The following is a 24,246-nucleotide window of genomic DNA, read 5'->3' as shown; positions in this document are numbered from 1 at the left end:
TGCTTCCCTGGATGAGTTAGTTTTAGTCCATCTCACACTGACACAATTCCAGAGACTTCCATCCTCCTATTTCTTACCGTGGTCCATTGTTCCTGTGGGCAGAAGCCACTGGATACGGAGGGCTCGTCTCTAGTCAGGAGGAAATGGCAGGAGGCTATCTCCCTCTCTGCCTCCTGAAGATAAAAGGGAGATGGAGCTGGGGCTCCCTTCAGCGCCCTCCCGAGAGGTGGATTAGCCATGTCTGGATGACTTCATAAGTGCTTCATGCTGGTGAGCAGTGCAGACAAGATCCCTCAGGAGCGGTGACCCAGAGGTCACATGAATAAGCCCTGACTGTCCCTCTCCTGCAGTGCTGTGGGACTCACTTCTTATTAAGGTAAATCCACTCCATCTCCTTGACAGCCAGACAGGCCTGACCCCGCCCCCCTCAGGATGGCCAGCAGCCCCGTGCCAGGTCATCAGCTCTTTTGCAAATGACACTAGCCAGTACCATGTCAATGTTGCTTTCAACTTTCTCCTTGAAGCCAGGTGTGGTGGTGCACACCTGTCATCCCAGCAGCTCTGGAGGCTGAGGCAGGAGGATTGTGAGTTCGAGGCCAGCCTCAGCAACTCAGTGAGGCCCCAAGCAACTTAGAGAGGCCCTGACTCTTAATAAAATACAAAAACAGGCTGGGGATGTGGCTCAGTGGTTGAGCACCCTTGGTTTCATCCCCAGTACAAAAGAAACCCAAACTTTCTCTTTTGAATTTGTCATTTGTAAAATGTCCTAGAAGCAAAATCAAGTCCTTTGAACTTTAGGGGGAAGAAAGGAACTGGGGTGGCTCTGGTTTCCCAAGTCACTAAGGAAAGACATCCCAGCAGGCTTTTTACAGTTCTGGGATGTCCCAAAAGGCTGTGGACTGAGACTGGGGCTGAGACAGAGGCTTTGAGGACGGTGCAGAATCACCGTCTCCTCGACCCCCACCCCCCCAGGAGCCTCAAATGCAGGCCAGACCAAAGGCGAGGTTCAAGTTCACTTGGAGTTGAGCAGAAGGACTTGGTCATCAGAGACAGAGAGTGGTCACAACCTCCAGAGTTCTCCCCGCAGTTCATTTAGGGATTTTTTAACTTCTTTGACTCTGCCCTGCATCGTGAGTCTTGTCACATAATTCACTAGCTTTTCATCAAGACACAGTCGATCATCCAAATGGCTCAGGCGATTTTTTCCTAACCTGAAGTCCCTTTTCTCCTACGCTCTCATTGACAGGTGTTAGATCTTCTTACGAGTTACTGACACGAGAGAAACATTATGAAAATATACCTAAATGGGGATCAAAATGTGTGACCGTCTAGGGGGGCTGGGTGCGTCGTCTCTGTTCAGCAAAGAATTTAAGAGCAGGACGCAGACGCAGCAAGCCAGCTGCAGGTTCATTGCAAAAGCAACAGAGATGCAGAGACAGAGCCCTCCCCAGAGAAGGGGCCCAGGGCTGGGACTCCGGTGGGGGCGTTTGGGCCTGTTCTTTTTATGCATTCTAGAATGTTCTCCTTGGCTTATCAATTCCTCCCGTCCACGCTGTCCTCACTGTTACTGATTGCTGCCCCCCTGTTCACACATCTGTTTTAGTTTTTCTCTTGGATCCCCTGCTTGGGAGCACACGCACAGCGGTGTCTGTCTGATTCAGTCCCCTCTACGAGCACTTTAGTCCAGCAGGAGGCTGACCTCATCAGAAGGCCCTCCCTGTGCTCCTCTGTTCTGGCTCCTCCCTGACCTCCTCATTGACCATCTTGCCTTGGCCACCTAGTCCCTTCTACATCTCCCTCAAATGGACAAAAATAAGTCATATGCACTTATGGATATGTCAAAATGAACCCCACTCATGTGTATAAGCATAATGGACTACTTTTTTTTTTTTTTTTTTTTTTTTGCTGGGCATGGCGGTGCTCACCTATGATCCCAGCGGCTCGGGAGGCTGAGGCAGGAGGATCGTGAGTTCAAAGAAGCCTCAGCCAAAGTGAGGCCCTAGCACCTCAGTGAGACCCTGTCTCTAAATAAAGTACAAAATAAGGCTGGGGATGGGGCTCAGTGGTTGAGTGCCCCTGAGTTCAATCCCTGGTATCTCCAAAAAAATACACTAAAAAATATTTTAAAATAAAAATATATCTCTGTTTTCCACTGGGAAAATGCTTCAGTGAACAAAAACCTGATCTTTTCATTTTGTTAGGAGCAAAATTTCAGGGCCTCGCGTACCCCACTGTCATACCCCACTGTGAGCCAGAGCCTGGCTGCTCTCCACATTTTAGTTTTTACAAACCAGGCAAGTTTCTCCTAAACCAGGAACTCTGCTCTTATCGCAAATTCCAAGATGCTCCTGCGCTTGTGTTCTCGGAAGCGACTTTCAGACCCATTGTTCAAGCTGCCAGGGAGTGAAGAAGACAAACCAGCCGTCAAGTGCACAATAGTCTCCGTCCGGGGGGGAAAAGGCACATTGCCAACTTTAGTCTGCATGGTCCCCAGAGTGTCTGTGAAACTCTGTACCTGAGCAATCTGTGACACACACAGTCTACGGTGAACCCCCCACAGGATGACCAGCAGATGCAGAGGAGCCTCGGACAGCAGAGCAAACTCGTCAGTCCTGAGACTGTCCTTCCACACCTGACCAGGCACGGGTAAAGGCTGGGTCTCTAAGGAATGAAAAAGAAGGTGTCCTTCTGGTTTAAATAAGGTGAGCAGGTCGTGTGGTGTGTGTATGGGAGAAAGAAGACATCTAGAGTCAGACTTGGGGTACAGGGGCCATTTCTCTGCTGTGAACTCACTTTCCAGGTCTCGGGAGATGGGTCAGTTTCTCAGGCTGTAGGTGGAGATGATATGAACACAGCCCTGGATCGAACTCATCCTGAAGCAGGGAGAAGCAACGAGATCTTCCACACACAACCAGGGCTCTACAAGTGTTTGCATTTCACAGAAGAACAGATGTCACCAGAAAGAGCAGAGGTGGCCAGTGACCTCACATCTCCATAGAGGGATGAACGTAGACTTGGGGAAGGTCTGTCAGCCTTGGAGCTAACCAGGGCCCTGGAATGTCTCTCTCTTCTCACTCCGATGATTGTTTCCAGGGGAAAATCAACTGCATTCTATCTTTTTTTGGGGGGGTGGGGAGGTGAGGGGTACCAGGGATGGGGCACTTGACCACTGAGCCCCATCCCCAGCCCTATTTTGTATTTTATTTAGAGACAGGGTCCCCCTGAGTTGCTTAGCGCCTCGCTTTTGCTGAGGCTGCCTTTGAACTTGCGATCCTCCTGCCTCAGCCTCCTGAGCTGCTAGGATTACCTGCATGCGCCCCCGCACCGAACTAAAACAAATATAATTTCATAAAAACTCTTCCCCTAAAGCCTTGGCCTCCAAAATGAAAACAAAATAAAACAAAACACACACACACACACACACACAAATACCAAACCAACCCAGAAAAACAAAACCCCCAAAACAAAAAAAGGACTTTTCTAAAGAGGACTCATGCAACTCTATGGAGGATGCAAACTGAAGATGAGCGGGATCCAACTGGGGATGTCCGCCGCCCGGGCAGCGGGAGGAGTCCCCGCTCTGGGTGCGCTCTGCACATGTTCCCTGCGTTCCCCGCTGTCTCACTGGTTGCAGGGCCGATGCTGATATTCTGCTCTCCATTAGAGAGGGGCCCTTGGGTTTAGGGTGCATCTTTTGTCCACTTGAACTTTGGCCACCTGTTGGAGGACGGGAGGCGCAGTGGCCCTGCCCCCTCTGCAATGTCCACCCTGGGATGGTTCCAGCGAGTGCAAGCTCAGGCCTCTCGGTCTCCCAGATTCTATCCAGATGCTGTATAAACAGGGCAGCGGTGGAAGAGCCCTCCCCTGATATGGACAAGATGGCATTTTCCAGTGCAGTAGGTAAAGTGCACAAGTGAAAATGCGACTCTGTGGCTGCCTGAATACGCCTGAGGGGCTTTATTTTTCTTTGGCACACGGAAAGCCCGGGTTGGAGGAATATTGTGGGCATGCCCAGGAAGTCTGCAGGAGGAAGCAGAGTGGACATGAGGACAGGCAGCTCCTCCCTGTGCCAAGTCCTGCGCCAGATCTGAAGACCATTCAGGTTTTAGTAAATTTCATTCATTTGTGCAGTTGAGCTCCTGGTGTTCACAAGTGTAACCTATTACATACTGAAGGGTACCCATGTTTTCCTAATCTGTGTGGGGTGGCACTGTTGAGAGGTGGTGTGACCTTTGAGAGGTGGAGCCTCAGGGGAGAAAGGTAACTCACTTCCTGAAGTCATGTCCTTGAAGGGGATATGGGGAGCCAGACTTCTCTTGTCTCTTTGCTCCCTGGCTGCCAGGAAGAGAGGAACAGGTCTCCTCTGCCATGACCTCCTGCCATGGTGTACTGCGCCCCCACAGAGGCAAGTCTACAGCCAAGCAATCATAGACGGAAACCTCTCAAACTATGAGTCAAAATGAACCTTTCTTTTTTTTTTTTTAAGGTGTCAACCTCAGGGATTTGATCACAGTGACGTAAAGATGACCATTATAAACTGCCATCTGTTGAAGTCCTCCCTTGTGCATTGGGCATTCAGAAACATGTCAGGGAGCAATATGGTAGACAGCTGTGAGCTTTCCAGGAGCTTGGAGTGTCGGAGCGGGAGACAGACGAGTAAACAGGAAATTACAGCACACGTGGAAACACTCTTCCAGAGGAAGCCTAAGATGCCAGAGCGGGCAGAGGCAGCGCACCAGATTTATCCTGGCAACTGGGATGGCCTGAGAGAGCTGCCAGGAGGGAGGGACGGAGGGGCAGGGGCCACTGATGCAGAGACGAGGGAAGGGAACAGTTAGGTTCCAGGAAGCACGCCATGCACCACGGTCAGTGGCTATAAACTACACGGATTCTGATCAGAAGATAAATAACTAAATCTGTGTAAAAATATAATGGATTTTCCTAGAAAGCAGCAAGATGCATGTGGAGGAGGGGGTGCAGAGTCCAGATGCGGAATCACAAAGGTAGACTCATCTATCAGGTGTGAGGCTGGGTGGGTCCTTGGTTCTGAAGCCAGTCCCCACCCAGATCCTGAGCTAGAGCTTGGAACAGGTATTTGTTTAAAAGTCCCCTAGTGAGTCACAGGCAGATCACAACTGAGCTGAGGCTCCACTTCACTGCCTTGCGGGTGTGAGGCTAGAGTGTAAAATTGGAAAGCAACAAGTGACCGCAGATCAGCTTTTCGTCACCGTGACCAAAGTACCTGACAAGAACAACTAGGGGAGGAAAGGTTTACTTGGGGCTCATGGTTTCAGGGGTTCAATCCATGGTTGGCCAGCTCCACTGCTCTGGGCCTGAGTGAGACCAAGTGTCAAGGCGGAAGGATGTGGTAGAGGAAGATGGTCAGTTCCTGGCACAAAAAAATAAAGCACCCAGGGATCCGAATAGTTCAAGGGCATCCTCCTAGTGACCTACCTCCTCCAGCCATGCCACACCACCTACAGTCACCACCCCGTGATCCATTCCGCTATCAATGGATTAATCCACTTTTGAGGTCAGAGCTCTAATCACTGCCTCAAAAGCCCCACCTCTGAATCTTGCTGCACTGGGGATCATGCTTTTAAAACATGAGCTTTTGGGTGTGTCGGGGACATTTCTAGATCCAAACCATAACAGTTGGGAAGGACTGGGAGAAATTGGAACTTCTGTGCATCACTGGTAGGAATGGGAGAAGATGCCGGTGCTGTGGAGACAAATGAATCCACAGAATTCCCAGTGGTAAATTCCATGTTGTGTATTTTGCCACAATTTTAAAAGGACCCGGCAATTCTGCTTCTAGAAATATACCCAAGGCTGAAAGCAGGGATTCTAACATGGACTTGCACGCCCATGTTCAAAAAGCACTGTTCCACAGTGGCCGAAATGTGGAAGCCACCTGATGTTTACCTAGGAATGGGCACAAAGGACATAGTTTATGACGCAATGGAAAATATTCAGTCTCAAAAAGGAAGGAGATTCTAGCGGGGTGCGGTGGTGCCTGCCTGTGATCCCAGGGCTCTGGAAGCTGAGGCAGGAGGTTCGCAAGTTCAAAGCCAGCCTCTGCAACTCAGTGAGGCTCTAAGCAACTCAGTGAGACCCTGTCTCTAAATAAAATATAAAAAAGGGCTGGGATGGGGCTCAGTGGTTAACCACCCCTGGGTTCCATCCCCAGTACTACCTCCCCCAAAAGGAAGGAGATGCTCTCATTAGCTACAACATGAATGAACCTTGAGACATTATGCTAAGTGGAGTGGAAGGTCACAAAAAGATAACAATGGCCTGATTCCACTTCCATGAGGGACCTGGACTGGGCAGAGGAGTAGGGCGGAGGCTTCCCGAGGCGGAGGCAGAGGGAACAACGGGAACTACTGACCAACGGTACAGTTTGTCTGGGGTAAACAAAGGCTTGGAAATAGGCCACAGTTATTCAACACTGAACCCACTTCATGCTATTGAATCCCACACTTAAAAATGGGCCAATGGTGAATTCCATATTGTATATTTTGCCACAATTTTAAAAGAAATTTTTTTTTTTACTTGTAGATGGGCACAAGATCTTGATTGATCGATTGATTGATTTTTATTTGGTGCTGACGATGGAACCCAGCACCCCACACGAGGGAGGCAAGCGCTCTACCACTGAGCTACGGCCCCAGCTGGCCACAGTTTTTTGTTTCTTTTTTTAAGGCAAAAAGTTCCCTCAATGATTTTGAACCAGTTGCTCCAGAGTTTGGGGGACCAGTGAACCAGCTTATCCTGTGGCTATAGAAGTCCTAGAGGCTGAACATGCCAAAGTGCTTGCATGCCGTCACCCGTGTGACTGAGGTGGGCATCACTGTCCCCCAAGAAGCCCCTGAGCTGGGGCACGGAGATCTGTCCCTTCATGTAGAACTCGGTGGACCTCTAGGACATAGCTACTTGTGAGCACCCTAACTCCAAGCCCTCTGCTGTCCCCCCGGGCCACACAGGGAATCCAAGGGCGTCCTCCAGGGACACGGCAGAGGGGGCATTGCAACTCCCGCTGTCCACTTCCACGAGTCATGGAGGAGTCCCTCAGTTCTTTTTTATTATTATTATTATTATTCTTAAGTTTTAGGAAGTACAACATCTTTGTTTTACATTGATGTGGTGCTGAGGATCAAACCCAGTGCCTTGTGCATGTTAGGTGAGCACTCTACCACTGAGCCTCAACCCCAGCCCACCTCAGTTCTCACTGTCAGAGCTGTCCAGCAGACGCCAGCCAGCGCCGCGTTCCCACCTGCAGACCCTCTGCAGACCCACTGGAATCTTTAGATTTGCATCCACTGTCCAGTAATGGGATTGGAGGAAGGTGGTCCCGGCCAGTGTGTTAGCCTGTTCCCCAAAGCAGAGCCTGAGACAGAGGCGGGAGGGCAGGGAGGGTCATTTTGGAAGTTGTTCTGGTAGGTGTTCCCCAAAAGCTCACGTGTGAGACGGTGCAGGAAGGTCCAGAGGAGACAGGACTGGGCTGTGAGAGCCTTAACCCAACCAGTGAATGGACCCCTGATGGGATTAACTGGGTGGTGGCTGGAGGCAGGTCGGTGTGGCTGGAGGAGGGGGCATTGGGGGCGTGGTTTTGGGGTCTCTCTTTGTCTCTGGAGAGTGGAGTCTCTCTCTGCTTCCTGATCACCATGTGAGCTGCTTCCCTCCACCACACTCTTCCTCCATGATGTCCTGCCTCCCCTCCCTTCAGGCGATGTATGTAAGATGTACATGAAATATAAATGAATTTTGTATATATAGCTGGGTCCCATTTCCAAGATATCTCATGGTGCAGGTGGAAATAATCCAAACATAAAAAAAAAAAAAACACCCCAAATCTACAATAACCTGAGGGACTCAGATAAGGAATACCCAACCTTTCCTAAGAGTTGTTACTTTGTGGGGCCTTTTATAGAGCATTATAGCAAAAACATACTGAGAGGCCGTAACTGTCCACTAGGAATTGGAAAGGGGCTGTTTCATCTCCTGTGGCCCATTCCCATGAGTCCCATGAGGATCCTTTATATAATTTCTCAGTGTCAAAGTCACCCAACAGGAGCCAGCGAGCTCCAGAAGTCTCCCCTGCAACACCCCGCGTTTCATGCTGTGCACCCTGAATCTTTAATTTGCACTCATCTCCTCATCATGGGGAGGAGAAGTGGGCCGTTCCCTCTGCCAACAGCGCTCTCCTGGGCATTAACGCCTGCATGCCCCACTCTGGGCTGGGTGTGGGAGGAGTCCAAGGAGACCGAGGGCTGGAAGGGAGAGACAAGGGAGCCAGAACAGAGACCCCAGGGGAAGGTGTCCACTTGTGCCCTACAGGAGGCTGCGTGGAGCCGGAAATGACCTGGCATTGCAGGTGCAGGACGAGGCTGGGAAGAGGATGTAAAAGAGAAGTCGGTGGCGTAAGAAGTGATCCTGCTGTTCTCGCCATGTCTGGGACTGTGCATGGAGCCTCCACGTCCCCAGGGGCCTCTGAAGGACCCACCAAGCACCAGTCCACAGACATGTCGCTGCTCAGGGGAAACCGGCAGGCGTTCAGCTGGGAGAAGAGACACCACTGCTAACAGGTTCTGTTTGATCATGAACTTTGACTCCCGTCAATCAAAACCAATTAAAAAAAAAAATCAGGAAGTTTATTCCTTTCAGTGTCTACTTATTCCAGGTGGGAATCTTCCCGAAAATTTGTTAGTTTCTAAAATGAAGGAAAGAAGTGAAGGTCACTGGATGAGAAAAAGGGGAATGAAGGGAAGGGAGGGAATGGGAATGGGAAAGACAGTGGAGTGAATGGGACAGAACTTTCCTGTGTTCATATATGAACACACAACCAGGGAAACTCCACATCATGTCCAACCACAAGAATGGGATCCTAATTAGATAAGTTACACTCCATGTATGTGTATCTTAAAAGAACAAATTAAAAAAAAAATCAGAAGCTGGGTGTGGTGGCTCATGCCTGTAATCCCAGCGGTTCAGGAGGCTCAGGCAGGAGGATCACGAGTTCAAAGCCAGCCTCAGCAAAATCGAAGCCCTAAGCAATTCAGTGAGACCCCATCTCTAAATAAAATACAAAATAGGGCTGGGGATGTGGCTCAGGGGTCGAGTGCCCCTGAGTTCAATCCCTGGTACCAAAAGTAAAATAAAAAATAAATGAGAAGTACACCTAAGCTCCATGGTTCTCAAAGTGTGGTCCCCAACTGGTAGCATCAGCCACATGTAGGACCTTGCCAGAAATTCAGACCTCTATCCCAAACTTCCTGAATCAAAACTCTGGGTTGGAGCGGGGAGATACCAGGTTTAATGAGGACCCCCGGGTGATTCTGTTGCATGCAGAGAGGAATCTGTTGTCTGGAGACACTTAGTGAACATCACGTGCTCTGGACCTGCATCTCCCATCAGAAACAGCAGGCTGGGGGCTGGGACTGGGGCTCAGTGGTGGAGCGCTTGCCTAGCAAGTGTGGGGCACTGGGTTTGATGATCAGCACCACATATGAATAAATGAATAAAATAAAGGTCCATCAACGTCTGAAAAGAAAAAAATAAAAATATAAAAAAGAAAGAGCAGGCTGACGTCAGGGATCAGTCTCCACTTTCACACCGGCAAACTATGCCCACATCCATTTCCAAGGCTGCCATGACACATTACCCAAAGCAGGTGGCTTCCAACCACAAACTTACTCTCTCACCATTTTGGAGGTCAGATGTTCAAACCTGGGTGTCTGTAGGCCACTGCTCCCTTCAAAGCCTCTAGGGGAGACGCCTTCCTGGGCTCTTCCAGCTCCTTGGGGACATCTGGCCTTCCTTGGCTCGGGGTTCCTAAACCTGGTCTTCTCACAGCTTCCCCTGGGTCTCCTCCACTCTCTCCTCTCTCTTAAAATGCCAATCCCTGGCTCTAGGACCTGCCTTAAATTCCAGAAGGTCTCCATCTACAGATTCTTAATGACATGGGCAAAGAGAGGTTAAGACATGGGATGGATCTTTGATGGGGGAATGTCAAAATCCAGCCTCTACAAAGTCCGACATGATGGTATCTTTGTAAAATTCATCAGACTCTTTGACAGATAGACAAACACAAAGGCCACAACTAGTTGACTGGCTCCCCCCACCCCCTGATGCCGCAGTCTGGCTGGGCACAAAATAACCGAGCTGCCACGAGGCACTTGTAGGTTCAAACAGGAACTACTTTATTGTCCGAACTCTCACCAGCACTCCACGCACGCTCCTGGGAACTCCCTCCGCCCTCAACCAGGCTCCCAAGAACTCAAAAGTAGCAGGCGCCCGAGGCAGCAGGAGCCTCCCTATTGCCGGACAGCAGGGGTCTATATACAACTGAATACACAGCCTGTTTCCATCCAGCATCATCCAGTCACAGCAATTATACACAGCTTAACTTAATTATCATCATCTTAATGGCTCCCTGGCGTCACCACTCCTTCTGGCAAAATGCCAGGTGCCATCCAGACTGGCTGTGGCTCTCAACATCTCCCCCCACTTCTGTTTAATTAATCAACAAGCTTAGGGACCATGCCTGTCTTAGGTTGTCCAATACTACATGTGGTCCTTACCCGTCATCAGATGAGCTGACCTCAAGGCGTCAGCCTCCTGTCTTAGGTTGGTACCATTGCAATTGGATCTTACCGTCATTGACTACCGGTCCAGCATACAGCCACACCTGTGGAGAGGTCTTTGCACCAGTGGGGGGGTGAGGTTCTTTGCCTCACCTCTGTTGGCCCCCAAATTTTAGTTGAATGACCATCACAAGCAGAAGGAAGGAGGATACAAAATGCCACAACACCAAGCCAATTGACGGCTCCTTTTGGAAAAATTGTACCACCGATGACATCATCAGCAAAGATACCCCAGCACTACCACAATTCACTGCACCAACAGATAGTTCACAATGCATACAAGTGATACATAGGCCAGGCAAGTTCTGCAAGCAGTTCAAAGCAGAGGAATCTATTAATATGTCCATTTCCGCCCAAAGTAAATCGACTCCTTGATTGAGCATCACTTGTTGAGTTATTACATTACTCATTGGTGCATCAGTTTATACAGTTTGTTGTGATAGCTATCGCAGAAGCTGTAGTTTGGTTTTATCTTTGATTCACCGGCACTGGGATGAAGATAGGAATTCTGGCAATGATGGCTAAAAAAAAAAAAAAAAAAATTATGTAACATTCCAGCAGGCACTAAAAAAAAACAAACAAACAATTTTCTAAACAATTTAGTATCCTGAATAGAATTAGATGTAATGAAAAGGAAAGGTGAAAGTAAACAAACAGATCTGTTAACCTCCTTTTTTGTTCACATTTAAAAATAATTCTCAACAGCTGTTTACCCAATTTAAATTAAACCATTTAAATCACATGAATAATAAAAAAAAATTTGGATCCATTTTTTCATGAGCGCTCCTCATATACGATATATGGACATATGCACATACAGACATACAACACAAAACACAAATGTGCACACATAATCCAATACATACAACACATAACATAATAGTAAAGGTCTTGTAGCTTTTCACAGGTAAAATCTCCATTGCAATGTTTAAAAACAGTCAAAAAATAGAACTGATCAGAAAAACATTAACCTAGGTCTGTATGAGCTCAAAAAATAAAATGGAACTTCATGATGTGTGAAAAGGCAATAATAAAATAGATATTGAAAAAAGCATCCTGGTTACCACCTGGGTTTGACTCTTATTTGGATATCCCATCCTTTTTCCTGTAACTTGCATATGGGTCTGAAGGTATTCCCACAAGCAAGCCCCAAGGTTTTTTTTACATTTGAAATAGGCCTTAATGGTGTTCATTATTCATCAGCCTCCAGGTGTGGGATAACCACTGTCACAGATGTAAGGATAGCCAAACTGGAGTTCTGGATATCAGCTATTATGGATTTGAGCCAAATCATCTTCTTTTTGGTCTATAGAAATCGCTTTAGTTAATCTCTCTGGAATCCAAATTGGCTGCTGTTCTCCCTGTGGAAACACACAAACAGACTCGGCTGTGGCTCTCAACACCAGAGGCAGCAAGACAACAGAATCACATGTCTCTGGGATGTTTCTTCATTAGCATGATGTGCAGACATTAACCCTCCCCAACACTGATGCTCCAAAGTGCCATGACTCATTATCCCTGACCACCCAGAGGGGCCCCTCTCCCTCCTTGATGCACCCCTAAGCTCTGTAGTTCTCAAAGTGTGGTCCCCAGCTGGTAGCACATCCCTGCTGGGAGCCATCAGCCGAGTAGGTATGACAATCTCCTTGCCAGCTTACAACCATGCTGTCTAGTGGAAGGACTTCTGAAAGGTGACCTTGCTCAAGGACCAGGGCGGTTTAGCATAATAGGAGATTAGGGTGTTCCCCCTTTAGAATAGGGCAGTTTAGCATAATAGGAGAGTAGGGTGTTCCCCCTTTAGAATAGGGCGTATCCTGCTGCTGAGTTCCTCTTGAGTGCTTAGGGTCAGACAGTATATTTTGGGAGACAGAAGCCCATGTGTGGTGGATTTGGGCAGAGAACGTGGATTCCCCCAGAACGTGTTTGTAGACGGCCGATGTGAGTTCGGGAATAAAGAATTGCTGTTTGAATCTACAAGCTGTGTGGAGACTCGTGATTTGTGCCCAGCCAGAGACTGCGGCACATCCCAAGTGGGATGTCCACTCCACATCCCAAGAATATCATTAACCATGGCCTCCAATGCTTCGTTTCTGATCTTGTGGCCCAGGGTTTGCTCCTGTGGTGGGCCCCCATATCCTGCGGTCAGCCTTCCCCCAGCATGGGGCAGGAGTAAGGTCTCTTTTCTACCCTGTCACCCAAGCATGGGCCACAGGCCCTCTCAGGCAGAAGCCCAGACCTGTTCGCCTACAGAGCCACTTCCTGTCTCTGCACTCATCTCCTCATCATGGGGAGGAGGAGTGGGCCGTTCCCTCTGCCAACAGCGCTCTCCTGGGCATTAACGCCTGCATGCCCCACTCCGGGCTGGGTGTGGGAGGAGTCAGAGGAGACCGAGGACTACACAATGTATGATTCCAAATGGAACTGTTCACACTGATTCTCTAAGAAAGGAGTCCCCACGACCCGTGCATGACCACAACCTGGACATGGCCTAGTCCACTCTTGAGACCACTCACCTGCAGCCTGTGAATGAAGGTGTCCCTTCCCCCAGGGGGGACTTAGGCCCATGTCCCTTGGCAATGGCACAACCCAGTCCCTTTAGGAGAAGCTCCACACCAGTCACCTACCTTCAGGGATGGGGTCTAACACCGTGGCCCAGAAGATGCTTCCCCCAAGCACGGACCTTCCAGCAGGTTCCAAAGGAAAGGCTAGTCCATCATACCCAGGCTGTTTTATAAGTATGATAATAAGAGATGTTTGTGGGCATCCGACGCTCCAGTGTTGAGAACAAATATAGTTCTGTTAAAAAAGGAAAGTAAACTTAACTCGGGCGTTTGCCAAGTGTCAATCAAAAGGGGCCATCTGGAAGGGAGATAAATATGGCTTGGCCCCCAGCTCTGGCTGACTTCGAATCTCCCTGGGGCTCACAGATGGGATGTCACATGGATCAGCTCCAAGGGCTTGATGATCCCGTCCCTTTCTAGGTGGTCCCTGTTGGAAGACAGTGAGAGGGAACAATATGGTGTTTTGCTGGAAAATAAATGGAGGCGGGTCCCGTCTGCAGTTCAACCAGCTGGTCAGAAATGCCCTCCTCTTCTCCCCCTGGCTGAGCCGCCCCAGGCCTTGAAGCCAGGGGGATGAATGCCACCTGAAGGTAATGACCCATAATAGGAGGGAGGATGGGAGGAAGAACCGGAGCCAAACAAGCTGTTTTTCTTCTTAGCTCTGCCTGCTCTTCCTTTGTACACGTTCCACCTCTTCAGGAGTTTGTGTGTGCTTCTCACGTGCTGGATCTTCTGCTATCTGGGGCCCAGAGAGAGCGAGCATGGATCCAAGGCACACAGTTGGCAACCAGTGGAGCCAAGATATAAAATGTAAACCATCCGACTCTATGGCACAGTGCCCTTGAAAGTGATCCCGTGTCCCCAGAGGACCACAGCCACTGAAAGAAGCATCCAAACGGATGCCAGGGAAAATATTCCATCTTCTGGGTGGCTCCAGGTTGATCTGCTCGTCTTCACGAGCTTCGCCACACCCACCTTTCAGCCTTTGTTCCCACACGTTCTTCCAGACCTGTGCACCTCATTGGAGCATCCAGATTATTTCTCAGAAATAATAGAGAAATTTTCATAAGACATCCTTGTAACAAGACCTGATATCAAACATATCTTGGGTGGACTTATTGCAGGACACTAAATCTATCTGCTTTGTTTGATTTATACAAGTCCTGAAAAAAAAAAAAAAACAGATCCCTACCAATTCGTAGTGTGTGGGCACACCCATACATGTGGACAGGTTGTAGCTCTGTTTGTGCATGCTAGTGCAGGCTCTCGGTCAAATTATAGTTCCAGGATCCAGGAGCTGCTGAACATAGACCCTCTGTCCCACAAGGGTTACCCCCAGCTACACAGAAGCAGCCTCCATGGGGGGGTGGGAAACAGGGATTGAGCTCAGGGGTACTAAACCACTGAGCCCCATCCTCAGTCCAATTTTGTATTTTATTTAGAGACAGGATCTCCCTGAGTTGCTTAGGGCCTTGCCATTGCTGAGGCTGGCTTTGAACTTGTGGTCCTCCTGCCTCAGTTTCCTAAGCCACTGGGTCTGACTCATTCTTACCCCCTCTGTCAACCTGCATGGCCCAGCCAACAGCATGAAGAAGGTGTCGTTGGCTTTCACAGGTCACACACACACACACACACACACACACACACACACACGGTCAAGGTTGGAGAGGAGACAGTGAGAAAGACCCCCTGAAGATCCCTGATGTCCTCTCTTCCTGGGGACTCCTGGCTTGCTGGGCTTTTCCTGTAGCTTTTCCTGTAGAGTCCTTCTGCTAGTTTAACACCTATTTCATTTAGGACTACTGGAAGCATTTCTGAGGAGACGCCATGAACCTTTGGAAAACACTTATTGTCCTGAGCTTCTGGCCAGGCAGAGGATGGTTAGCACAGGGTGGGACCGGCAGGCTGGGAGTTGACCAAAGGAAGTTTACCCAAGGAAGTACCCTCCCTCCCTCTCTCCCTCCCTTCCTTCCTTCCTTCCCAGGGATTAAACCCAGGCACACTCAATCACTGAGCCACATCCCCAGCCCTGGTTTTGCATTTATTTATTTTATTCAGGGTCTCACTGAGCTGCTCAGGGTCTCGCCAAGTTGATGAGGCTGGTTTTGAACTCACAATCCTCCTGCCTCAGCCTCTGGAGCCCCTGAGATTACAGGAGGGCACCACCATGCCTAGCTAGGAAGCACCTTTTCTGAATGAGATTAGCAGCTCAGGAGGCTGAGGCAGGAGGATCTCAAGTTCAAAGCCAGCCTCAGCAACTTTTAAAAGGGCTGGGGATGTGGTACAGTGCTGAAGCACCCCTGGGTTCAATCCCCAGTACCAAAAAAAAACAAAACAAAACAAAACAAAAAAAAACAGAATGAGGTTAGGCTCAGGAAGAGGCCCAGAGCCAGATGTTCAGCTCAAACAAGAAGTAGGGAGGTGGGAATCTCTAGGGAGACGTGGCAGAAGGGGAAATCAAGGCCTCCAAGTGGAATTTGTTGGGTGCAAACATAACTGGGGCACTTGGACCATACCCAGGCCTCAGTTTTTACACCAGCTAAGTAGATGACTGGGAAAAAAAATCTCTTGTTGCTAGCCAGACTCTGGCTGTGAAAAAAGACCTGAGAAAAGCTAAGCAGAGCTGCAGTAAGACAGAACCTTGGTCTGACTCATGGTTTTATGGTGAAGGCGTTCCTTAGAATAGGGCGCCCAGGGGGTGCTCAGCAATGTCAGAGGGATGAGCCCTGCTGTCTGGTGCATTCAACTCTGGGGTTTCCTTGCGCCACCTGCTATTGCATCTCTAGGAAGTCGTCCCCTGTCCTTCACGAGGAGCAAGGGCTAGAGGGGCTAAGGACTCCACACAGTCTGCATAACCTCTGCAGGGGTCATTTAATCCCTTTATGAGTCCTTTATGCCTTTGATTCAGCAGATGTTTACTGAGCACTTACCTGGGCGGGCACTGGACTTAGCCCATGTGACGACAGTGGCAAACAACCCAGGTGTGCACCCTACTGCAGCCTGTAGTCCACAGGCTAGTGTCCTTCTTGGCCATTGTCATGGTTGCAGACTGGACTGAACAGATCATTTTAAACAAACCCAAGCAACCAACTGAATCAACCAACAAAAACTCTACATCCAAAGCCTTGGTCCCCCTTGGTCCTTAGAACTTCTTGTGGTCATCCGATCACACACCTGACCAGATTCCAGAGTTTGGAGAGAACCATTGGAGCCTGGCCCCCAGCACTAGTCACAATAGCTTGGGTGATGTTGTGGTGAAAAATGAACCCTGAAATGTCGTCAGGTGAGCACAATGAAGGTCTGTCTTTTCCTTAAGGAAAGCCTATGGTGACTGGCCTCTTCCACACAGTGACTCAGGGATCTAACCTGTCTCTCCCCAATGGCTCGACACATGGCATCCAGACACCATGGCTTGGGAAATGAGATTGCAGGCAGAGGCCACCTTATTCTCCCAGTCATCTGACCACACCCGACTGCAAAAGGGCTGGGAATCGGGTGATAGCACATGGATGTTGGGGAGCAGTGAACATCTTAGCTATGCCTGTTCTTTCCACCCACTTCTCCTGAATCACTGTTCTGTAGAATTGAGAAACCACCTTGAGAGTTGATGGATGAGATCTAGAGAACAGAATTTGCAGATAAGTGGGTCAATGTCTTTTCTGGGCTCTTTATCTGAGGCTCTCTTTGAAATGAGAGGAATATAGTTAGTTCCTCTTCATTCTAGGCCAGTGACATTTACTATTAACTTGGGTGGATACCCATAGTTCTTTTATCTCTTCCCTGGGATAGTCTTACAGGATTTGTTTTTCCACCTCGGCAAGGAGAGAAAAGAACATTCTAGATTGCAGGAAAAGTAGATAGATTTTTTGTAAAAAAAAAAAATATTTTAGCCGTCGATGGATGTTTCGTTTATTTATTGATATGTGGTGCTGAGGATCGAACCCCATGCCTCACCCGCGCTAGGCAAGCGCTCTACCACTGAGCCACGACCCCAGTCCCTAGATTGATTTTAATAATCCAAAAATGTTGTGGGCAGGAGCATCACTTGGTTTTCAAACGTTTGTCTTTGTCAACCTTTGTTTCCTGGATTCCTGTCCACAGTGAACACTCAGCTGATTGAATCTGAAATATTAGAATAACATTTGCTTTTGCTAGAACTGCTTTTTGTTACTGGATAGAAAGAGCGGCTCCTTTCTTTGTGAGTGTGTTTCCTTCCTGACATTGGGGTTTTCCTGAAATGAAGTGTGGTAGCACTCTATTTACTTCTAACTCAGAGCTGATTCCTGTTACCCACCAAGGCTGCCCTGATTCTGTCCCTGCTTGCCTAGGCACATTTTCCAATAAACAATGGCATTGCAATTAGCACTAGACCCATGAAAGAAGTATGTTGAAATATGATAATGTATTCCATTTGTTAATGTGAAGTTCATTGGTGGGGCCTCTTCCCCACCCATGTGGATTTGGTTATTCTGAGTCTTCCCTTCCTAGCCGCGGTGCTTTCATTATATTATAAATCATCTGATTATAATTCAGTGGCAGGAACTCTTGACTTTTTTCTCTGTCTTTATAGTTGATAGTACTTGAAATGTTGGTAGCTTCATTAGGGAGTCCAAGGTTACTATGACTCTTTTAAATTGGAGAACACGGCTGCCTAGTTAGACTCTATTTTTTTAAGAAAACCAATTTGGGGGAAATTCAGCAATGCAAACCTGATCTCAGATGCAACCATTAATGGGGAGCTCTGGGAAAATTCCACCTTGCAGCACCTTGGGATTCAGTGGAAAAAGGACCACTGGAACTTGGATCCTCTGGTTATCAGATGGGGACGCACACTTACAGGTGTGGAAGGCTGAACCCATATTCCCTCCTCCGTTTTTTGTTGTTGTGGTGGTGGCAGTGCTGGGGATTGAACCCAGGGCTTTGTGCATGCAAAGCAAGCTCTCTCCCAACTGAGCTACATCCCCAACTCACATGTTCCTCCTTTGAGTTTGCTAAATGAAAAGTTTTTTATTTTTGGTACCAGGGATTGAACCGAGGGGTGCTTACCCTCTGGGGTACATCCCCAGCCCTTTTTTTTTTTTTTTTTTTGTATTTTAGTAGAGACAGGGTCTTGTTACGTTGCTTAGGGCCTCTCTGAGTTGCTGAGGCTGGCTTTGAACTCACAATCCTCCTGCCTCAGCCTCCTGAGCCCCTGGATTACAGGCGTGCGCCACTGCGCTCTGCTTACTGAACCACAAATTTTAGCACTCTTTCTGCAAAATATTTTTTGTGCACCTACTGTGTGTTAGGCTCCAGAGCCAACAGTCCTGGAAAAACAGTTGAGATCCCTAGCTATTCCCCTGGAATGTAGGATATAAGGGGGAGAAGAGAAAACTCAAAATATTTGGGTGTGAGTACTAGTGATTCAACCCAGGGGCAATTAACCACTAAGCCATGCCCTCAGCCCTATTTTTTTTTTTTTTTTTACTTTAGAGACAGGGTCTCACTGAGTTGCTGAGGGCCTCCCTAAGTTGCTGAGGCTGGCTTTGAGATCCTCCTGCCTCAGCCTCCCGAGCCACTCTCCAGGACTCCATCCCTGGCCTTCAAGTGTCCCTGGAATGAAGACCTGATCCAAAGTGGGCTACTCAGAGTGTCTTTCAAGAATGTGACATTAGGCTAGGGTGTGGTGGCACTGCCTGTGACATTTCAAGAATGTGACATTAGGCATGCGCTTACAATCCCAGCAGCTCAGGAGGCTGAGGCAGGAGGATCTTGAGTTCCAGGACAGCCTCAGCATCTTAGTAAGGCCCTTAGCCACTCAGGGAGACCCTGTCTCTAAATAAAATACAAAAAGGACTGGGGATGGGGCTCAGTGGTTGAGTGCCCCTGAGTTCAGTCCCTTGTGTGTGTGTGTGTGTGTGTGTGTGTGTATATAATATGAGATTAAATAAAGGAGATGGTGAGAGCTGTGGAGAGTCATCCATGTCCATGGGCTGAAGCAGATTAACAGAAGGAGATGATTAAGGCAAAAGAGCTTGAAAAATTGGGGCTGAGACTTCTGTGTTCTTGGTGGCTTTCCTGTTTTAGGTCTCCACGAAGCCACTGCCTTGGGGTTCTTCCAGATGATAGTTTTTTCAGATAAACCACCCACCTTCCTTTTGTTTGTTTGTTTGTTTGTTTGGTTTTTTTGCTCAAGTTAGAAGTAAGCTTTGGGGCAGGGGAATGTGGCTCAAGCGGTAGCATGCTCACCTGGCATGTGTGTGGCCCGGGTTCGGTCCTCAGCACTGCGTACAAACAAAGATGTTGTGTCCGCCGAAAACTAAAAAATAAATATTAAAAAATTCTCTAAAAAAAAATTAAAAAAAAAGAAGTAAGCTTTGATTACTTAAAATCCAAAGAACCTGATCCAAGATGTGTTTCTTTTATGATCCAAATTCCTCAGGTTATTGAGTTTACTTTCTAGTACTTTTGGTACTAGAAATCTGGACCAAATAACTGTTTGCTCAGGTTATGGTTTGGATGTGAGGTGTCCCCCAAACCTAACATGTGAGACAGTGCAGGAAGGTCCAGAGGAGACATGACTGGGTTGTGAGAGCCTTAACCCAACCAGTGAATGAACCCCTGATGGGATTAACTGGGTGGTGGCTGGAGGAGGTGGGTGTGGCTGGAGGAGGGGGCATTGGGGGCGTGGCTTTGGGGTCTCTCTTTGTCTCTGGAGAGTGGAGTCTCTCTTTGCTTCCTGATCACCATGTGAGCTGCTTCCCTCCACCACACTCTTCCTCCATGATGTCCTGCCTCCCCTCGAGCCCTGAGGGATGGAGCCTGCTGTCTGTGGACTGAGACCTCTGAAACCCTGAACCCCAAATAAACTTCTCCTCCTCTACAGTTGTTCTGGTGGGTCTTTTAGTCACAACAGCAAAAAAAGCTGACTAAATCAGATCACATGTATATTAAGGACACGAAGCTGTCCATCAACCCTGATGATGTTCGATCTCCAGAATCAGCCAGGCTTGCAGGGGGAACAAGCATCTTCTGGTATTTCACTGAGCAAGTTATTAAATCCTCTCATCCAATGCTGGGTGGGATGGTGTCATTTAGGAGCTTACCCACACCTGACTTCAGCCTGTGATTGCTTTTGATTATTTCTCTACTTTATCTTCTGCTAAATTCTTCTTGTGTGGACATCTGACTCAGACAAAATCAACTGCATTCAGCAGTTACGCTGAGATGAATTTCCAAAAGCGTTGATGTTTCTTATTCCAGAGCAAACGTACTGATGTGTATTTTATGCATCAGGTAGTGAGGATTTGAGCTGCAGAACCTCCTTCCCAGACCTCTGTAGCACCATCTGGATACAGGGCTCACAGAAGATGCATGGTTTCCCCTGGTAACAGGCTCAGGGCAGGTTTTACTAAAAGATGGTCCCAGATTGCTGGATGCATATGAAATCTACAGTTTCCCAAGTCTTGTTCAGTTCCACTGTCTAGGAATGGGGCCACGGACGTGGAATTTTAAATAACCTGCCCAGATAATTTTGATGTGTGAAAGCTTTTGACTATGAACAAGGAGTATCAATACTGAAACCCAAACATAATTGTAGACTGTATTTCACAGTAAGCTCTTCTTCTTCTTCTCTTCCCCCCTTCCCACCTGTACCAGGGATTGAACTCAGGGGCACTTGACCACTGAGCCACATCCCCAGCTTATTTTGTATTTTATTTAGAGACAGGGTCTCCCTGAGTTGCTTAGCACTTCACCTTTGCTGAGGCTGGCTTTGAACTTGTGATCCTCCTGCCTCAGCCTCCCGAGCCACTGGGTTTACAGGTGTGTGCCTCCATGCCCGGCTCACCTTCTTCCTTAAGACAGTAGTGACATGTATCTATTAGGAAAATTAGTTCAATCCCTTCTTGAAGACTGGGGAAAAGGGAACATATTCTACATCCTCCAAAGCTGGGTTATAAACCTCCGGTTTAGACCTCTCCGTCTAGATCCATGGGCCTAGTTACCAGACAGCTCTGAAGCCCATGGGACTGGAACTGAGTTTTTTGTTTGGTGTTTTATTTTTCCCAGAGACTTGAAACAAAACCAAAGTGAAGCTAGAACATCTTTACCCTACACTACCCAGGTCAGCGTACCACGGAGGACCTTGATGACAGATTCCGGGACTCTATCTCGCGTTCCCTGGCCAGAATCTCTGTGGGCAGGGCCACATTCTGCAGGCATTTCCTACACATCGTGACGATCTCGGCCCTCTTTGGAAGTTTCTGATCTTACTTATTGCATAGGCAAGAAGAAGAAATAACGAGCAATCTTAGGTATTTAGTTTCCACCGTCCTTTCTCATTGGGTAGAACCATCCTCATGTCAACAGCAGCAATAACCACCGTGTTGTGAGCTCTCACAGTGGCAGCCACAGCACTAAGAGCCTGACACGCAGGACTCCAGGAAACCCACATGACCCCGAAGAAGACTCCTCAGTGAAGGCCAGATGGGATGGATTAAAAACTGGGTCGGCTGAGTGTGGTGGTGCACACTTGTCATCCCAGAAACTCGGGAGGCTGAGGCAGGAGGATCGTGAGTTCAATGCCAGTCTCAAGGAGACCCTGTCTCTAAATAAAATATATTTACAAAAGGGCTGGAAATGTAGCTCAGTGATCAAGTACCTCTGGGTTCAATCCCTGGTACCCAAACAAGCAAACAACCCCTCCCCAGTACAAAAAGCACAGCAAGTATTTTGGGATCATCTGCTGGTTTCAGTTCTTAGTAATAACTGACAATTTACTGTCTGGCCTGGGTGGGGGGGATCCTTTTTTGAGAATCTTCAGTGAGCAGTGATGCTAAAAGGCAAACCAAAATCCATTGGTTCTTACCTGGGATGGTTTTGCTCTCAGGGGATGTCGGCTAGTGGGTGGAGACTTAAAAAAAAAATTGGATTAAAATAGCCGGGCACAGTGGTGCTCGCTTGTAATCCCAGCGGCTCCGGAGGCTGAGGCAGGAGGATCCCAAGTTCAAAGCCAGCCTCAGCCACTTGGCGAGACCCTGTCTCGAAATAAAATATAAAAAGGACTGGGGATGTGGCTCAGTGGTTAAGCACCCCTGAGGTGAGAAAATATGAGAAAACAAAATGAAACAAAGAAAGAAAAAAAGAAAAGAGAAAGAAAAAAGAAAAGAAAAATCGGGTAAAGACAAACATCATGTAACAATTTACCATCTTCACCATTTGAGCACACAGTCCAATAATAAGTTTGACATCACTCTGCAACTGTTCTCCAGAACTTTTTGTTTTGCAAAAACAGAAACTCACTCATTGCACAGCAGCCCCAGCAGCTTCTCTGTTCTGTTCCGGATCCGGATCTGGATCCGGCAGCTGCCATTCATGCTGAGCTGCTTGGAAGGCCCTCTCGGTGAGCTTGAGACTGTTACCCACACACACACACCAGGGGGGAGAAACGGTGGGCGTAGATGGCCCAGGGCAGCTCTTCATTGGTGGACTTAATATAGAAACAAATGAGAAAGCCCTTGAAGGAGTATGTGGCAAGTGTGGACGAAGAGTGGAACCGCTCTTGAGGAAAGACCGGTGAAACCAACAAATCAAGAGGATTTGCTGTTGTCACCTTTAAAAGTCCAGCAGGTGTGGAGAGGGTGCAGCCAGAGACAGGAACGGAGAGTCCTTCCACGTGAGAGCCATCAAGGTGGAACAAACCACCAAGCCATCATCTGAAAGGGGTAGACGTGGCCCACCTCGGCCTCCGGGAAGCAGAGGCCCTCCCAGGGGTCTCAGAGGAGGAAGAAGAGGAAGCAGAGGACCCAGGGGACCCCTTCACGGGGAGGGCGCAGGGACGATGGTGGTCATCCCATGCATTTTAACGCAAGTCCTTCCAGGGGACCTCTTCTGGTAAAAAGAGGGCCACCACCAAGAAGAGGGGTCCTCCTTCTGGGAGGTCAGCCCCTTCAGGATCAGCTCACAGCTGCAGGGGGAGGGGAGGAAGGGCTGCTGTGTCACGGGGGAGAGAGAGGAATGGGGGCCCACCTCCAAGGGACCCCCTGCCCTGACCGAGAGTTTATTTGTCCCCGAGAGATGATGGATATCCCTCTAAAGACAGCTGATCAGGCAGAGGTGGCTCCAGTTCTCGTGACACCGGAGATCATGCATCACCTCCAAAAGATCATACCCACCCTGAGGATGGTCACCCCTGTTCACGTGATGATCGTCCGTCTTGAGGCTGCAGTGAGAGAGGTGGATGTGGCCGGGATGGTATCATTCAGATCATCCAAGTGGAGGTTCCTCCAGAGAGTCATACAAGAGTCATGGGAACTCAGGGACCGCCCCCACTACCCGAGGCCCCGCCATCTTACCGTGGGAGCACTCGCTATGGTGACTGCAGCAGCTAAGTGACAGATACGGTGGCAGCCTGGTCGTGATCGGGTTGGCCGACAAGAAGAGGGCTGCCCCCTTCTATGGGACGGGGTGGCCCCTCCACGTGATTCCTACAGAAGTTCAAGTCACGAGCACTTGAAGTCCCCCGGTGGTGGCCCTGGAGGAGCCAATCCGATCGAGGGGGAGGCAGAGCAGATCCTAGAAACATACCAAACTTGGGACCAAAAGTCCCCGTTCAAAGAAACAAACAAAAAGTGGAAACCATTCTGTCACATAACTACCCACAGATGACCAAAAGGAAAAAAAATGGTGTGACCTTTTGTACATTTCCTATTAAGTTCCCTTTGTAATTTTTTAAGTTCTCGGGGAGGAACCAAAGTCAAACCTGTTTCATTTCATGTGATCTTGAGTTGCTTTCGACAAGCAAATGCCAAATGTCCAAGACTGGTTGTACTCGCGTTGTCATTTTCCTAATAAGAGTGTCCCTAAAGGCCACTTCCTATCCAGTTCTTTCCGGTAAATGAGGCAAGCAATTCTAAGATCCCCCACAGACATCCAGCCATCTAGATGTCCACTGCTCTCCGCTGAGAGATGGATCTGCTGAGAGATGGCCAGCTCTGAGGGTGGCCAAGCCTGTGGCTCAGGACTGCAGGGTGTCTCCCAGCTGAAATCTCAGTGTTCTC

At 48.6% G+C, this 24,246-nt stretch overlaps 1 pseudogene; it reads left to right on the top strand.

Moving 5' to 3' along the window:
- LOC143399491 (RNA-binding motif protein, X chromosome-like) overlaps positions 1-23,406 on the top strand; it is a 54,810-nt pseudogene extending 31,404 nt beyond the window's left edge.
- Positions 23,407-24,246: the final 840 nt, after the last annotated feature.

The sequence above is a fragment of the Callospermophilus lateralis genome, chromosome 1 (genome assembly GCF_048772815.1).
Source record: "Callospermophilus lateralis isolate mCalLat2 chromosome 1, mCalLat2.hap1, whole genome shotgun sequence".
NCBI classification, from domain to species: Eukaryota; Metazoa; Chordata; class Mammalia; order Rodentia; family Sciuridae; genus Callospermophilus; species Callospermophilus lateralis.
Note: the sequence above shows the minus strand (reverse complement) of the source record. Positions and strands in the feature narration are given on the sequence as shown.